Source organism: Podarcis muralis, chromosome 16 (genome assembly GCF_964188315.1).
Source record: "Podarcis muralis chromosome 16, rPodMur119.hap1.1, whole genome shotgun sequence".
NCBI lineage: Eukaryota > Metazoa > Chordata > Lepidosauria > Squamata > Lacertidae > Podarcis > Podarcis muralis.
In genome coordinates, this window is record NC_135670.1 from 23615709 (window position 1) to 23629696 (window position 13988).

The window sequence follows — 13988 nt, forward strand, 5'->3', positions numbered from 1 at the left end:
AGCGGGACGTGGTGCTGGGATAAGGGACTGTCCCGCCAAACAAGGGACGCTTGACAGCTATGCATCTAGGTAGGGAGCAAGCAGTCTTGCCTTTCCACTGAGTCTCAGAAGACTCTGAAAGTCCTGCTTGCACCCATCATACAGCTGGGATCAGCACAGGAGCCTGCCTCGCAAGCTATTCCTTTTCATTTTGCGGAGCTTGCCCAAATGCCGTTTCCAGTGCTCCCTCTCTCTTAACAAACGCGTCATTTGTGCACATTTAATAAATGCACGGAAAACTGAATAAATAAAATGTTCTCGTTTGCACCACTCATTCTGCAACGTTTCCCCTTTTGCTTATATGATTCCGGTTTCGGTCATCCGAGGGAGAAGGGAGGAAGGAATGGGGATTTTATTCCGCCCACCTCCCTGGCTTCTGAGATATTAAGTGCGCTGAACAAACAAACAAAAACAAAGTGACAGCAATGTGTAGAGATGGGTAAGAATCAATATGGGTTACCTGGATGCAAAATGTTAATGGGCTTTTCAAGAAAAATGAGGAGGCTCAGTCCTGATCAGATTCCTCTGCCTGTCGCCTGACACACCCTGCAAATAGATTAGCATCTTTGTACGCCTGTCTAGTCATGCCCTGGCGTAATGTAATCAGCTGCCCATAAAACACAGCCGCCCAGCCGCCCACCCATGACTTCCCCGTTCTGCTTTCCTCGGGCAGATGCCAAGAGGTGACTATATTTGGGAAACCTCAAGAGATCTGGGGCAAAGATTAGCTCATCACGCATTACGCAGCAGCCATTCACGAACCCAGGGTTTTTTCTCTCTCTCTCTAACAACATAATTAAACATACACACACCCAATGCAGAAATCCAAGTAATCTAGATACGGGAGAGTTCACCAGCCTTACTGCCGATTCAGCCACCTTCAGAGACCCAGCGAGGTTCAAACCTCTTCTTCCCTATGTCAATACTGTCATTTATATATACACTGGTACCTCAGGTTAAGAACTTAATTTGTTTTGGAGTTCTGTTCTTAATCTGAAACTGTTCTTAACCTGAAGCACCACTTTAGCTAATGGGGCCTCCCACTGCCACTGCGCCGCCACTGCACGATTTCTGTTCTTATCCTGAAGCAAAGTTCTTAACCAGAGATAATATTTCTGGGTTAGCGGAGTCTGTAACCTGAAGTGTATGTAACCTGAAGCGTCTGTAACCCGAGGTACCACTGTACAGCATTGTGGGTTCTAGTCAGTGTAGGGAACCATTTGTAGCTTAATCAGTAACGCATGAGACTCTTCATCTCTGGGTTCTGGGTTCGAAGATCGCCTTGGGCAAAAAGATTCCTGCATTGCAGAGGGCTGGATTCGATGACCCTCGTGGTCCCTTCCAACTCTACGATGCTATGATTTAGGGTTTTCTCTGTGGCAGCCCCAAAAGTGAGGAACTCCCTCCCCACAGAGCATCTTCATTGTAGGGGTTTTTTAGCCATATACCTCTTGATCCAGGCTTTCTGACAATTAATGCATTTTCGTTTTGCTTTGTGCCTTTTTGTACTGTTTATCAAGCTTTATACTGTTCTGTTCCATTTGGAACTGTTTTACTCATCTTTCTTGGAAGTGCAATCACCGGGATCATTCTGTGTGCAAGCCTAAGGATTAACAGAGTTAGCATGAAGGTCAGCTAGCCAAGAGGGGGCCAAGTGGAAGCGTTGCTTAGCAACCAGGCAGGGCAGCACGATGCCCACTGAGGTGGTGCATGCTCTGATTGGCTATGCAGTTGTGAGGGAGTTTCCCCTCTGTATGCTTGCTTGAAAGACCTCCTTCTATGTGCAGGGCCTGAGAGAAAAGACAAAACTTCTCATCAAATTATAAGGTGCTTTGTTCAGTTTTCTTCAGGAAAGTGTGTCTAAGGGTTTCTTTCTATTCCACCTGTATCATCACTGAAGCGGCTTTGCTAACAGTTGTATCCCTGTAATGGCTTTGTCTCCTTTTTATAACCGTATATTCTACTGCCATAACCCACCTTAGGACCTTATGGGCGAGTAAGAAACCTCCTACCTAAATAAATGGCCTAAACTGCTAAGAGGAACCTCCATATGCAGCTGCAGTATATACCTCTACATATCAGATGTCTGGGTGGGAAGGAAGATTGCTTGCAGCCACCTGACTCCTGGTCTCTATAGGAAATGGGAAGAAGGCGGAATCAGATGGGCCTCTGTTTACACTAATAATGCAATTATTCTGCTCTTAGAAACCAACAGCAATTACAGAGGAAATAGTGGAACAGAGTCAAAACCACAGCGGAGATCACAGGAGGCGGGTGGTTTGAGCATGCGGCGTTTGTTCTGACTGGGAGAGCAGAAATGGGACGAGATGATGTTGAAACAAAACTATGATAATGGAACCAGTTCATTCATTTCCCCCCCCCCCAAATGTATCTATTTCTAGCTGTAGTTAGAGTAACAATACAGGCACATACGGTGCAGGCATGTTTGTTTATGTGCGGGCCAAGTTACCCTTGCAGCGAGTTTATTTTCATCTGCGAAAAGCTGGACAGTCCAAGATTGTTGGCGCTTTATTTCCACCGAGGCTTCTTGCCTCGGGGCTGGTGGCTTCAAAAGAGAAAGGAAAGCAGGAGAGAGTCTGTTCTCAACTGCCTCCTCCTCCTCCTCCTCCTCATCTCGGACAATGTCCATAAAAGCCATGGGCTGGGCATGGAGCCTGGACATTACGAAGCAGAAAAAAATGCTCCCTGGGACCTCCGAGGAGAGATGGGGGGGGGGAGCTGGGTACGTCAACCAACCTACTAGCATATAAGCACCCATCTCTCTCTGGGCAGAAAATGGAGGGAGGGAGGGAGCCAAAATCTGGACCTGCGCTTTTCTTAAGTGCATAAGAAGCAGTGTTAGAAACTCAGATCTACAGTCATACCTCAGGTTACGGCCGCTTCAGGTTGCATTTTTTCGCGTTACACACCCGCTGAAACCCGGAAGTACCGGAACAGGTTACAGTGGTACCTCAGTTTAAGTACTTAATTCGTTCCAGAGGTCCGTACTTAACCTGAAGCTGTTCTTAACCTGAAGCACCACTTTAGCTAATGGGGCCTCCTGCTGCTGCCACACCGCCGGAGCACGATTTCTGTTCTCATCCTGAAGCAAAGTTCTTAACCTGAAGCACTATTTCTGGGTTAGCGGAGTCTGTAACCTGAAGGTACCACTGTACTTCCAGGTTTCGGTGACCACGCATGCGCAGAATCGCTAAATCGCACTTTGCACATGCGCAGACGCGCCAAATCGCAACCCACGCGTGCACAGACGTGTCACTGCGGGTTGCAAACACTGCGGCTTGCGAACGTGCATCCCACACGGATCACATTTGCAACCTGAGCATCCACTGTATAAGCTAGGTGCCAAATGGCTCAAACAAGCTTGCAGTTGCCAAAAAGGAATGTTTGGTTGCCATTTTGGGGTACAATGGCTCTCAAGTCTTATTTTTCAAATGATGGACTGACTGTGATGGATTCTCAGTTAAACATCTGGCTAGTTCAGATGACAGCCTAGAGCCTTGGTTAAGAGCTTTGAGAACTTAAAGAAGAAAAGTTGCTTGACCCCAGTGACAGTCGGCATCTATCTACTGGCCTATCCCGACCTCTTTTTCTTAACGGTGACTGCTCCTGCTCAGAAAAAGCAATTTGGTTCCAGGAATTCATTCCAATTCTGCGGGGAAAAATATAACTGAAAGAATTCTACAGGATGGGGTCTGAGTGTGCGGAAACAGTCCAGATCCAAAGATCCCCAGATGGTGGAGATGTCAAGCGCTATCCTGGCTCCAAGGTATCTTCACTTGGTCGCAAGTGGCTAATTTTGAACACCGATAAGAAGAGCTTGCCTGTCCAGCATCCAGTTCCCAGAGTAGCCAACTAGGTGCTCCCAAAGGAAGCCTGCCATCAGGACCTGGGAGCCAACAGCAACTCCCTCTACCTGCAATTCCCAAGCAGTTACTATTCAGAGGCATAAAGCTACAGCCGCTAAGTAGCCACCAATTGCCTGGTCCTCTGCAAATGTGTTCACATCCCTTTCGAAGTTGGTGACCGCCACTACCTTGCTGTGCGAGCAAACTCCATAGTTTTCACTATGTTGTTGTTGTCGTTGTTTAGTCGTTTAGTCGTGTCTGACTCTTCATGACCCCCTGGACCAGAGCATGCCAGGCACTCCTGTCTTCTACTGCCTCCCGCAATTTGGTCAAACTCATGTTTGTAGCTTCGAGAACACTGTCCAACCATCTCGTCCTCTGTCGTCCCCTTCTCCTTGTGCCCTCCATCTTTCCCAACATCAGGGTCTTTTCCAGGGAGTCTTCTCTTCTCATGAGGTGGCTAAAGTATTGGAGCCTCAGCTTCACGATCTGTCCTTCCAGTGAGCACTCAGGGCTGATTTCCTTCAGAGTGGAGAGGTTTGATCTTCTTGCAGTCCATGGGTTTTCACCATGGACCCACCTTATTTCTGAGACGCTTAGTTGTTTGAAACTGTTGTTTAACATCTGTGACCTCCCCACCTGTATTACTGGACTCAGCAGAAGCCAGCCTGGCCACTGACTAAGGAGGATGGCAGTCAGAGCCCAGCAGCATCTAGGAACATAATAAGCTGCCTTATACCAAGTCAGTAAACACACAAGAGGTAACTGGCTGTACTTTTAAGTAAATAAGGTATACTTCATTGTATCAAATTGTAGATTTCAACAGAAGTCTCATCAAGTTCTACGAAAAAAGCAGAAGACCCAGGGGATCAGCTCATTCTCTAGTCAGTTCATGCATAAGGCTTAGGATGGCAAAACAAGGCTAATATTCCGGAAATCCTTGTCTTAGACTCTGTAAAAGGATTCTGTGGAACTGTAACAACCCTTCATGTGGATTATTAGACTCTATGAACAGACAGGTGGAATAGACACTTATACAGTGGTGGCCCGCAAGACGAATGCCTCGCAAGACGGAAAACCCGCTAGACAAAAGGGTTTTCCGTTTGCGATGCGCTTCGCTAGACGAATTTCCCTATGGGCTTGCTTCGCAAGACGAAAACGTCTTGCGAGTCTCGCCATTTCCCCCCCCCCTTTCCCCCCCTTTTTCTAAGCCGCTAAGCCACTAATAGCCTTTTAGCAGCCAAGCCGCTAAGCCTTTAATAGCCGCTAAGCCACTAATAGCGCTAATCCGCTTAGCCGCTAATGGGGTTGCTTCGCAAGACGAAAAAACCGCTAGACGAAAAGAATCGCAGAACGGATTCTTTTCGTCTTGCGAGGCACCACTGTACATGTGTGGACCTTATGCATGAACTTCTGTTGAAATCTACAATTTGATACAATGAAGTACAGTATACCTTATTTACTTAAAAGTACAGCCGGTTACGTCTTGTGTGTTTATTGAGTGTGTTTCACGTAACCATCGGTTTGTTGTTGTTTTGCTAATGACCCAAGACAGACCTAGCTCAATATTGCCTACACTGACTAGCAGCAGCTCTCCAGGACTTAGAATCATAGAGTTGGAAGGGACCAGGAGGGTCATCTCATCCAGCCCCCCTGCAATGCAGGAATCTTTTGCCCAACATGGGGCTCGAACCCACAAACCCGAGATTTAAGAGTCTCATGCTCTATCGACTGAGCTATCCCATGGTTCAAATTGTGTTTTCATGGCTGTAACCCACTTTGGCACCGCAGGGTGAAGGGTGGGCAATAAGTAAATAAATATGTACTGTGCGAGAACAGGATGCTGGACTAGACGGGCCGCTGGCTTGATCCAACAGAGCTCTTCTTCTTCTTGTCTGCCCCAAATCTTCCAACATTCAGCTTCATCTGATAGCCCCGAGTTGTAGGACTATGAGAGAGTGAGGAGGGAAAAACCCTCTCCCTGTCCTATAACAGGGAACCCAGTTTACGTCTCCAAGCCCAGAATTCGCACTCGTTTCTTTCGGGACCGTCTTGGCCCAGTGAGTCAATAGCCCTTTGTACGGGGCTGTGTCATCTCCGAGACCACACAGCCCATGGAAGGGATGCCCGGCCTGCAAAAAGCCAGCCGTTTGCCCTCCTACTGCAAAACCCAGTGCCAAATCTGCCCTGGCACCCAACAGTAGTGCCATTGAAGAGGCAGCAGCTGCGGCAACTGGCTCTGCCCACCCCCACCCCCCAACCAGGCACGCTAGGAAGAGGTCTCCCTCCCTGTCATCAGGGGACTTAACAAGGAATCGGGCCAGGAAGGAGTTTTAAATTAAAAAGGGCTTTGAGATTATAGAGTCAGGAGAGGTCAGTCTCTCAGCTCCCCCCCCCCCTTCCTGAAAGGCTCTTATCACAGGGAGTAATCCAGATGCTATTCAGGATCTCCAGATAATGAAAAGGGGGTAAAAACAACAGCCACAACCACACATTGGGCCTCCCTTGGGGTTACCTGCCTGCTGCCTCCCTTACTTATCTCTACTAGCTGGTAGGTAAAGTCAGGCAATGCAACAGAAAGCAGCAAACCTGTTCTGGGGAGCAGCTGGCCAGTCAGAACAAGCATTGCCTTCTTTCCCTTGAATAGGGAGATCTGAATAGCCCTCTATAGGGCTGTGGCTCAGAGGTAGAGCATCTGCCTTGCATGTCGAAGGTCCCAGGTTCAATTCCCCAATCGGCATCTCCAGGTAAGAGCTGGGAGAGAACCAGGCTGGGTAGCTACTGGGTAGCTCAGGTGGTAAATCATGAGACTCTTACTCTCAGGGTTGTGGGTTTGAGCCCCACGTGGGGCAAAATATTTTCCTGCATTGCAAGGGGTTGGACGAGACTACCCTCGTGGTCCCATCCAACTATGATACTAAGTCCTGGAGAGCTGCTGCCAGTCAGTGTCGGCAATACTCAGCTTATTATGTTCCTAGATGCTGCTGGGCTCTGACTGCCATCCTCCTTAGTCAGTGGCCAGGCTGGCTTCTGCTGATACGAGTTGGGAATCCAGTAATGCGGGTGGGGAGGTCACAGATGTTTAAGTGGCTGGGGGCTCTGAAAGTCAGTCGAAATCAATAAACTAATTTATTTATTGCTTTGTTTTGTTGCACAAAGGTAAGATTCTCTCTGACCATGTGCAAAGTGCTGGCTCATTTCCCACAGGACTCTCATCCACTGTAAGAACAGCACGCTGGATTAGAAGGGCCACCGATGCAGCAGATTTTCTAATGTTCTTGCATATCCTTTATTTCAGCTTCCGCATTCCAAGGCCGCAGAGTAGATTGCAATACAAATCCATCCTTGTCTTCTTTCAGCAAAGTCCGTCTAGAACAGACAAATCTGCGTTGGTGACTCCTGACTCACATCAGTTCAGCCCACAGCCTCCGCACCATAGCTGGAGGCAGCTCATAAAAGCCGACAGCTTGCAGGTGTGGATGCCCAGCACATGAGCTGTAAGCTATTTTTGAAACTTCAAAGGCAAGCAGAGTGTTGGCCATAGTTTTGTAGGGGCAAATTTGCCACCTTTAGGGTTGCCATACACCTGGAATTTCCTTAACATAGCTGGAATACAGCAGCTGGTAACACTGTCTGGGCAGAAATCGCTGAGATGTCTGGGAAAATTTGGAGAATCTCCCTAAAAATAGCTCAACAACTTTGGCCAAAAAAAGCTCAACAGATTTTTTTGTCCAGATTTTCACTTTTTGAAATATGGCAACCCTAGACCTTGATCCGGGACGCGGGTGTACTTTGCACCCTCCTTGAGTGTTTTTGCATGGGCAGAATGTGTCCTTCGAACTCTGAGAAGACCTCTTGCTTGCTTGGATGCAGGAGGCGGGGCAGGCAAGCAAATTAGCATCTGTTGCTCCACCCACTTTTGTTTATGGTCCCACCCACCACTGGCATGTGACTCCCTGCCCCCAAAAGACTGCCAACAAGGTGATGGGGGAAATACACAGAAAAGTGTGGGAAAACAGTCACTTGACACAAGATCGTAAAACCTCTCCTCAAACAAATCAGAACTAAGTCTTGCTGAACACCGGGCGTCATATAGCTTCCCTGCAAACTCTGTGCAAACAAATCAGGTACAAATTAACGAGTTGTTTGGAAAGAAGTCAAGGCTGCAACCAGGCCCCGAGAAAAGCGCACATCTGCTTCTGCATCGAACTGCATATAAGGTCGACTCCAACTAAGTTTGGCTCAGGGCAGACTGACTGAAATTAATGAAGCTGTTGAAATTAACGAGCATCGCTCCGTCACATCCATTCATTTCGCCGGGAATGCTCTGGGGTAGGAACCAACCCTGGACACAACCCAGAGTTTGTAAGTTCCTCGGGGCAGAGGCTTCCTACTCTGAAAGCCGCCATGAGGACTGATTCTGCTCTCTAAATGTAAAACAGTCAACATTAATGACAAAAAGGAAACCTGGGACTGGTATTGGGGTCAACAACATGCAAGGAATCCTGCTGAAATGAAAAGAAAAAGCTAACAGAGGCTTCAGTATATACACTTAAAAGCAGTATCGTAGAACTTTAAACAATCATGGCTTCCCCCAGAGAATTCTGGGAGCTGTGATTTGTTTAGGGTGCTGAGAGTTGATAGGAGAGACCCCTATTCCCCTCAGATGAGTGGAGGGCAGGTCTATTGATGACTCGCAACTATTATCAGATTAAAGGGAAGGGCTGCTTCCTAGAGGCATCTAAACAGCCACTGTCAGAAGCAGGAGACTGGGCTAGGTAAACCTTGATCTGTTCCAGCAGTTGTCCTTCATTTCCTTTAAGTTTGGCCCCATCAGCACCCTAACCCTAACCCCAGAGAATTCTGGGAGTTGTAGTTTATCAAGGGCACTGAGAGTTGTGAGGGGGCTCCTATTCCCCTCCCAGAGATAAAATTCCCAGAGTTCCCTGGGAGGAAGGATTGATTGTTAAGCCACTCTAGGAATCGCAGCTCCGCGGAGGGAATAGAGGTTTCTTAACAACTCTCAGCACCCTCAACAAACTACACTTCCCAGGATACTTTGGGAATGGGGGACAGAGAGCCATGGCTGCTTAAAGTGGTATGACACTGCTATAAATGTATAGAAGGGACCAGAGTTTCTTCCTGCAAAGTCTTGGCTAGGAGAGACCGACCGGCTCTTTGGCTGAAGAGCCTCGATTGTGGCAGGCGTCCATTGTGAAGAGAGAACAGAGGCCCCAGTGATCTGCTAAGTGGGGAAGGCCAGCAGTCTCTCGTGTTCTCTCTGTCCTCTTCAGCCGTCCCCCCACCCCACCCCACCCCACACCGCATGCTGGCCACAAGATCCTTTGCCTTCCTCTTGCCAAAGATTTAATAAACAAAATGCCACCATCGCAGCGGCTGGATGCTGCTCCGACATTCCCATCTCTCGCCTAACACAGGCCAGACTCCCCGCTCTGATGTCCTCCAAATATTTAGGACTACAAATCCCATCAGCCCCAGCCAGCATGGGCAGTGAATCTATGGGAGCTGTAGTCCAGCGAGGCCATCTAGGCAGCCCAGGACCTCCATACATACTGCCCAGGCTAGCACCCCAGGGAGGTCACCTCAGCACTGCAGATGCAGCAGTTTGCCTTCACCCCTGGAGACGCACTCCATTGTCTCTCCAGACAGATGGGTGCCAATAACTATGAGGACTAGGTGTCCCAGCTGTGGCTCAGAGGAAGGAAGGAAGGAAGGAAGGAAGGTGGTTCAGTAAAGCTCCAAGTAGGAGCCTGCAAGCATGCCAGCCTACAGCAGAAAGACCAGGCATGTCAGGGGTTAAATAACACTAGGTGGAATGTTATTAATTTCTGCCAGCTGCAGTACACCATCCTACCAGCTGCAGTGGTGGCGCTGTAGAGTCAACAGCTTCTTCCCTTTGCAGACAACCCTGGTTCTGCAGAGAGAAAAATGCTGGTTCTTGACCATCCTGACCTCCCTTAAGGCCCGACTACTTGAATCGAACATCATCATGTTAATGATGAGATTAGCAAACACGACTTATATTAAATACCAGGAGGAAGCAATTTCACTATCAACACTGCACAGCAAGCACTCCCTGGGCGCAAATGGGAAGCTTAACCCCAATACTAATTGTTGGTGGGGAGCTATTTCACGGAGATTACAGATTGGGAGGGAAGACTTAAAACTCCCTTCCCCGTGCCAGAATTCTTGATAACCGCTCCTCCTCCTCCTCCTGCCTCTAGGCACCTGGTGTTTACTTTTAAAAAACACATAATCTAATTGCTAATCACGTCATTATAAAGTCAAATGCAGGGAGGCCCTAAGGCTCTCTACTTGAGGAAGGAGGTGATTTGGCAGGGGAGAAGATGTCTATATGCAGATCCAGAGATACAGCAGCAGAAAACTTTGCCCAAAGGAAAACAGCAGATATTTTAAGTCCAGCTGTGTATTTTTCCAACTGGGATCCAGGGCGAGAGGTGGTGAGGTGTAGTGGTTAGAGTGTTGGACGAAGAGCTGGCAGATCAGGGTTCAAATCCCCACTCAGGCATGAAGCTCACTGGGTGACCCTGGGCCATTCATAGTATCATAGGATTGTAGAGTTGAAAGGGACCCACTCTGAGGATTATCTAGTCCATGGGTAGGCAAACTAAGGCCCAGGAGCCAGATCCAGCCCAATTACCGTATTTTTCGCCCTATAGGACACACTTTTTCCCCTCCAAAAATGAAGGGGAAATCTGCGTCCTATGGGGCGAATGCAGGCTTTCGCTGAAGCTTGGAGAGCGAGAGGGGTCGGTGCGCACCGACCCCTCTCGCTCTCCAGGCTTCAGGAAGACATCCGCAGCCTAGGCAGCCCTGCGGGAGTTCCCCGCAGGGCTTCTCACGCTGCGGATAGCAGCCTGCCGCCCGGCGGGCGAGGCGCCCTGAAGCTCCGTGCGCGCTGAAAGCAGAGTTCCCCGCAGGGCTTCTCACGCTGCGGATAGCAGCCTGCCGCCCGGCGGGCGAGGCGCCCTGAAGCTCCGTGCGCGCTGAAAGCAGAGTGCCCAGCGCTTCAGGAACACATCCACAGCCTAGGCAGCCCTGCGGGAGGTCCCCGCAGGGCTTCCCACGCTGCGGATAGCAGCCTGCCGCCCGGCGGGCGAGGCGCCCTGAAGCAGGGCGCCCCTCGCGCCGGGCAGACATCGGCCAGCCCCACAAGCTCGGGGGACAGCAGGGAGGCGCAGCGCCGCCATCCCACTGTTCCTCGACCTGGTTCGGTTTCCCCGACCTGCTTTTGGGGGGGAAATAAAGGGGGGGAATTTCCTTTATTTCCCCCCCCAAAAAACTAGGTGCGTCCTATGGGACGGAGCATCCTATGGGACGAAAAATACGGTACATTCTAAATCCAGCCTGCGGACGGTCCAGGAATCAGTGTGTTTTTACATTAGTAGAATGTGCCCTTTTATTTAAAATGCATCTCTGGGTTATTTGTGGGGCCTGCCTGGTGTTTTCACATGAGTAGAATGTGTGTTTTTATTTAAAATGCATCTCTGGGTTATTTGAGGGGCAAAGGAATTTGTTCATTCCCCCCCCCCCATATAGTCTGGCCCCCCACAAGGTCTGAGGGACAGTGGACCGGTCCCCTGCTGAAAAAGTTTGCTGATCCTTACAAAGCAGGCAGGAATATGCAGCTGTTCCCAACAGGAATCGAACCTGCAACCTTGGTGTTACCTGCACCACACTCTAACCAACTGAGCTATCCAGCAGAGGCGGCAACTTGGGCCTTAGGCTTTGGGTGCCCAATGGCACCTGTGACATAACGGGACATCATGATATTACATTGACGCTCCACAGCGGCGCTTCTGAGGCCTCATGGAGCCTAGCAGGGCCTCCAACATCTCCTCAGGGGTCGTGTCGGGCCTCTGACGCGACTTTAGGTAGAACCTGGAAGTCACATCGGAGTCTGCGCTGCGGGTGCTGAGCACCCCCCCCCCCAAAATTGTGAGTGCCCGGGCCCCCAGTAGTTGGCGCCTATGTTATCCAGTCACTCTCAGCCTAGCCTACCTCACAGGGTTGTGGAGGGTGAAGGACGACGTATGCCATCTTGAGCTCCTTAGGGGCAAGGTGGAATATAACTGTAATAAATAAAACCTGGCTTCAAAACTACAGCTGAGAAAAGGAAGAATGAGTTTGGCTCAACCCAAGAGGGATGTTGGCCCATCAACTTGGCTCTTTCCGCCCAAAAGCACTATCTTCTCTAACTTTCCAGTTGCAGAGTAAACAAGACAGGGAACAAAAGCTACACACACACACACACACACACACACACACACACACACACACACACACACCAGAGCACCAGTTTGGAGTCCATTATTCAGTGTTTTTCTAGTCAAAGGGAGCCTGTTGGGTTGGAGTCATCAGTATGCAAGCGGCAACCCGCCCCAAGAGGCTCCCCCTCAGACGGACAAGAACTTGGAGACTTCCCTGCCTTTGCAAAGTGGGCGGCTCACACCTTGCAGCAAGCAGACATTGCTGCAAGTTTCCACTTGAGGAGCCGCAAAAAAACAAGGACGCTGCGTCTAAGAATAAAGTCAGCAATTTATCCAAAGGCATTCATTTCAGACTGCCGGGAGAGGGAGGGGAAAGGAGAGAAAGTGCAAAGCTTCTCTACTGAATCCTAAGCCCACCAGAAAATTATAGCCTGGATAATCCATGGCTCCTGTAATGTTATAAATGAGAGACCTGGTCACAGAATGAGAGACCTGGACAGAACCGCAAGCGCGGCCAATTCCAAAGTATTTTCTGCTCAAAAGACAGCTACGCAGCACACGGCAGATGCTTTGCAGTGGTGCAAAGCGGGACAGCCAAGGGGAGCTTCTCAGGTCACCGGAGGCTCCCGTGTGCAGGCAGGGTTGGCCCTGATTCAAATATTAATCCGCTGATCATCCGTTTGATCCAAGAAAGAGTCACATGTCTGCCACGGACGCTTCCTTTTCCCTTCAACATTCCCCTGCGCCCTGCACACCTTTCAGTTACTACAATCAAAGGTGAGAGGGAAGAGAAGTAGGAGCAGCGCATGGCTGTGCATGCAAAGGAATGGAAAACACAATCTGCTGGATAGAACCTCCAGAGTCAGGGCAGTCTACCACTGGGGCCAGGTGCTTAGGGCAAACCACAGGCTGAGAAGCATCACTTTTGGGCCACATTCACACCATCCACGATACCCCTTTAAAAAGGCATGGTTCCCCACCCAATAATCTTGGTGCTGTAGTTTGCTAAGAGTATTGTTAGGAGACCCCATGCCCCTTACAGAACTACAGTTCCCAGGGTGGTTTCACAATCAATCCCTCTTGATAGGGAACTCTGAGAATTGTGGCGTAATGGTTAAGAGTGCTGGACTATGACCTGGGAGACCAGGGTTCGAATCCCCACTCGGCCCTGAAGCTCACTGCGTGACCTTGGGCCAGTCACCATCTCTTCGCCTAACCTACCTCACAGGGTCGTTGTGAGGGTGAAATTGCACCACCTTTTGATCCTTGGAAGATAAAGGTTGGTATATAACCATACAACAACAGCAGTTGCAACACTGAACTCCTAACAGTGCTCTGCATCATAGCTGTGGCACTGGGGGTTAAACCACAGAGCCTAGGACTTGCCAATCAGAAGGTTGGCAGTTCGAATCCCCGCGATGGGGTGAGCTCCCGTTGCTCGGTCCCTGCTCCTGCCAACCTAGCAGTTTGAAAGCACGTTAAAGTGCAAGTAGATAAACAGGTACCGCTCCGGTGGGAAGGTAAACGGCGTTTCCGTGCACTGCTCTGGTTTGCCAGAAGTGGCTTAGTCTTGCTGGCCACATGACCCGGAAGCTGTACGCTGGCTCCCTCAGCCAATAAAGCAAGATGAGCGCCGCAGCCCCAGAGTCGGTCACGACTGGACCTAGTGGTAAGGGGTCCCTTTACCTTTACTATAACCGTACAACAACAACAATTGCAGCACTGAACTCCTAACAGTGCTCTGCATCATAGCTGTCAACCTTCCCTTTTTTTGCGGGAAATTCCCTTATTCCAGCGCTGTTTCTCACCGCTATCCCGGATTGTTAGATAT

General features: G+C 49.6%; 1 protein-coding gene across 1 annotated transcript in view; it reads right to left on the reverse strand.

The window, feature by feature from the left end:
• The window catches only part of GAS2L1 (growth arrest specific 2 like 1), a 50379-nt gene that overhangs the window by 20213 nt on the left and 16178 nt on the right, over nt 1-13988 (reverse strand). The window lies entirely within an intron of this gene.